Source organism: Peromyscus eremicus, unplaced genomic scaffold, assembly GCF_949786415.1.
Source record: "Peromyscus eremicus unplaced genomic scaffold, PerEre_H2_v1 PerEre#2#unplaced_72, whole genome shotgun sequence".
Taxonomy (NCBI): domain Eukaryota; kingdom Metazoa; phylum Chordata; class Mammalia; order Rodentia; family Cricetidae; genus Peromyscus; species Peromyscus eremicus.
In genome coordinates this window covers 213,936-218,340 of record NW_026734313.1, presented here as the reverse complement: position 1 = coordinate 218,340, position 4,405 = coordinate 213,936, and positions in this window count along the sequence as shown.

Here is a 4,405-nt window from a genome sequence, read left to right as displayed (position 1 = left end):
ATTCGGAGACAAGGAGAGAGACATATGGAAAGAGAGAGAGGCAGACAGAAACACGGAGAGATGGAGAGAGAAAGAGAAAGCTGGGAAGAAACAGATGTGAAGAGAGGGATAGACACACAGAGAGAGAGAGAGACCCAGGAAGATGGAGAAATACGGAAAGAGACAGATCAGGAGGAGATAGAAGAGACAGAGAGAGGGAGAGAGACCGACTCTCTGTCTAGGTTGCTAGCTCCAGTCCCACAGACCCAGCTGCTCTCCTGAGTCACTGTCATGTAAGCTTCCAGGGACAGGCATCTCACATTGGTTGTCTCCCCTGACTCTGTCCATTCCTGGTACAGCCCAGTTCTTACCTCCTGTAGGTTTGATGGGCAGTTCTCTGCCTGGAGCAGCCCTACCTTCCCTCCAGGCCTTCCTGTAAATGCTAAATGCTCTCACCCCCACCTACAACCCACCCCTGTCCCCTGCTGTTCCCCTACGTGACATAAACACAAGCTGAGCGCCCCTCCCCCAGGATCTTTAAGTTCATTTATTCCATCTGATGATTTCCCAGGTGCAGTGGTAGGGGGACCTGGCAGGTGACACTAACCAGCTTCCCTGAAGCCCAGGGAGACAGCCTGCTGTCAGTTGGCCTGGCCCCATCAGATGAAGTCCCAAAAGGAACTAGGCTCCTCCTGAGGTCAGAGGGTGATGCCACCCATGGGGGCCTCTTTGCTGTTGACCTTGGAGGTGCACATACTGTACCACATAGCAAGGAACACAGATGGTCTCTAAAACCGAGAGCGATCCCATCCCATAGCCGGCAAGGTACCAGGAAACAAAACCTCAGGCCTAGGGCCACATGGAATTGGGTACCACCCCAATCTGAATGAGCCTGGAGCAGGACCCAAGGCAGCCCACATCCGAGTGAACTCTTGGGAAGCTCGCATCTGTCCCGCCCGGATTCTTGACCCACAGAAAGAGCAAGCTCCCTCGTGGGTGCGCTTCAGGGTACAGCGCAGAAAACGAACAGCTGGCCCCGCCCTTTCTGTGCGTCTCATCTCCCTGTTGCAGTCTCTCCCGCCACCGTTTGTTCTCTGTCTCTGTCTGTCTGTCTCTCTCTGTCTGTCTCTCTCTCTGTCTCTGTCTCTCTCTGTCTCTCTCTCTGTCTCTCTCTGTCTCTGTCTCTCTGTCTCTCTCTCTCCCCGTGTCTCTCTTTGCATCTTTCTATCGGTCTCTACGTCTCCGTTTCTCCCTGTGTCTCTCCGCTCCCTCTCTTTCTGTCTCCCACTGACTTTGTCTATTACTGTCTCTGTCTCTGTGCCTCTCTTTCTCTCCGTCACCCTCTCTCCATGCCTCTCTCTGTCTCCGTCTCTCTTTTTTCCCTCTGTCTCTCTGTTTCTACATCACTTACCGTCATGCCCTCCTGAGGGGGTTAGATGTGTCATTCAGGTAACTTATTGCCAGCAATATTAACTGTGTCCCTGGCCGAGGTGTAGGCAGGAACTCTTCCTCTTCGATTCCGGTCTACCCACCTGTTCCTTTTCTAAAGCCGTTGTGACAAGGCACAAGCAGAGGCCTAAAACGACAGAGATGAAACGTTGTGCTGTCCTGGTGGGCACAGAGGTCTGAGCTCACGACTCAGACAGCTGAACCCACACAAGGTCTCTTGCATTGCCTTTGCCTGGAAGCCTTCAGGGTCCCCTGACTTACAGCCACATCCCCTCAGCCTCTACCTTCATGGACACACAGCATCTCCCTATACCTCGTTGTCTACACATGACCATCTTCCCATAAGGACAGTTGTCATTTTGATGAAGTTTTAGCTTTGTTTGCTGTTGCTGTGGTAAAATACCCTGATAAAGGCAACTTCACGGAGAAAAGGTGTATTTGGCTCACAATGCCTGGTTATAGTCCATCACTGCAGGGAGGTCTAAGGAGCACAAGCTTGAAGCAGTTAATCACAGCATTTCCACAGTCAAGAGCTGAGAGCGGTGAATTGTGGGAGTCCACAGAGGTTTCCTAGTGAGAACTTACTCAGGGTCAGAGGATCTGAGCTTGCTTTACTCAGCAGGGCTGCGTCACGAGATGATTTGATCATGTGCATGGTTACCAGGTGTTTGGAAGGGTCTGTACTTGGCTGTGCGGTGTGCTTTGATCTTGCAAGGGAGAGGTCTTTACTTCTCCCTTTGGCATATTATAAAAAGCCCTTTTCACTAAAGGACGAGGCTGTTGGGTATGGATCCAAGCCCTCCCAAAGCTATCCTACGTTTCTTCTTCTCATCTCCATCTCTTTTTCTATCTGTCATTTCTTAATTCCTCTCTCCTCCACCTAAGAACCCTTCAAAAAGTGGAAGCTGGACTCCCACAGTGAATTAATGCTTGTATTCACTCCACTTTCTCTGTTCTCACACAATCCGGTATCCCCTGCCTAAGGGATGGTACCACCCACAATGGGCAGGTCTTCCCACCTAAATGAAGACAATCAAGATAATCTTTCACAGAAATGCCCACAGGCCCAACCTAATTTTCCCAGAAGATTCTAGACTGTGTCAAATTGACAGAATGAAACAGGATTCCACCCTGCTGGTATGGGAGTACACTCTGCTGGTAAAAGTGAAGGATACTGCAGTGATCCTACTTGTAAATAACATCACTTTCTGAGATGCCAAGAATTAGGACTTTGATACTTATGTTTCTTCTTTTCTCTCGGTGTGTGCATGTTTGCACGTGTGCGTGCGTGTATGTGTGTTGCACATGCATGTGTGTTCATGTGTGTTTGGAAGCCAGAGGACAACCTCCCGTGTTATTTCTCAGGTGTCGATCACCTTTTTTTTTTTTTTTTTTTTTGAGACAAGGTCTCTTGCTGCTCTTGCTCGCTGGCCTTGAGCTCATCTGTAGCTAAGCATAAGCTTGAACTCTGAATTCTCCTGCCTCCACCTTCCAAGAGCTGGGATTATAGTCATGCATCACCACGCCTACAATATGCCATGGAGATGGGGTCCAGGCTGGCCTTCAGCTCCTGGTCCTCCAGCTTCCACCTCCCTGGGATGACATGTGGGTGTCACCATACCCAGCTGCACATGTGTCTTTACAGGAAACGATTCGTGCCACTGTGTCCCTCCATCCACGTGGACCACCTGCTAGCATGCCAGCGTCAGCCAGGTTAATCACTGACCCCCACCCATGTCTGGAAGGCCCGTGAGAGGGCTCTGAGGGTAAAGGCACTTGCCACCAGTCCTGATGCTGACCCCCGGGACCCAGATGGTGGAAGGAGAGAACAAGCTCCTGCAAGCTGTCCTCTGATCTCCACCCATACACTGTGTGGCAGCCACAAATAATAATTTTAAAAGAATGTATCTGGAATAGAGTGGGTACAGAATGACCTAAACAACCAGTTCTCTGGGCTCTGTTCCTCCTTCTGTTGAATGGAATTACAGCCACTCTCCCTCCTGTATGCTCCTCATTGGTTCATTGGTCATCCACCCCTTCTCACTGGGACCTAGGGACCATGTGTGGTTCACCATGTCCTCAGCATCAGATGCACAGTAAACACACAGCAAACAAGCAAGGTGAGGATTGTATTCCAGCCGACTCCCCACTTTGTAGAGGAGGTAAGTGAGGCTCAAACAGACCAGGGGACAGACGGACATGGTGACAAACAACACCTGTAAGTCTCACTATTGGGGAGACAGAAGCAAGAGGATTGTGAGTTCAAGGCTGTTGATGGCTGTATAGTGAGAACCTGTCTCAAAAGAGCAAAACTGTAGTGGGTAGCCATTCCAGCTTTGATCTGGAAGTTCCAACCCCCATTGAGACTTTGGCAACTGTCACGCCTACAAGGCGGGGACAAGGGAGGCGCCTGGAGACCCAAGATCTGGATGGGCCAGCGCTCTCTGTCTGTTACGGGACCCTGGACGGTGGAGGTGGGCCAAGCAGAGCTCCAGAGAACACCGCTGGACTGCGATACACCTTCCCCAGACCCCGCAACCTACCTATCCCTTAATTTGTAAGTTACGCCATTAAATAAATCTCCTTTTAACTACATGGAGTGGCCTTAATAATTTCACCAATACAAAACCAAGAACAGAGCTTGGGGTGTGGCTCAGTGGTAGAGCCCTGCCTAGAATCCCCCAGTGAGGGGCTGGGGTGTGGCTCAGTGGTAGAGCCCCTGCCTAGAATCCCCCAGTGAGGGGCTGGGGTGTGGCTCAGTGGTAGAGCACCTGCCTAGATTACCCCAGTGAGGGGTTGGGGTATGTCTCAGTGGTAGGGCATCTGCCTAGAATCCCCTAGTGAGGGTCTAGGGGTGTGGCTCAGTGGTTAGAGTGCTTACCTAGTATGTGGAAGTCCCCAGGTTCTATCTTCAGTATTGAAAATACATACATACATACATACATACATATGTATGTGCATATAGTCATTAATTTAA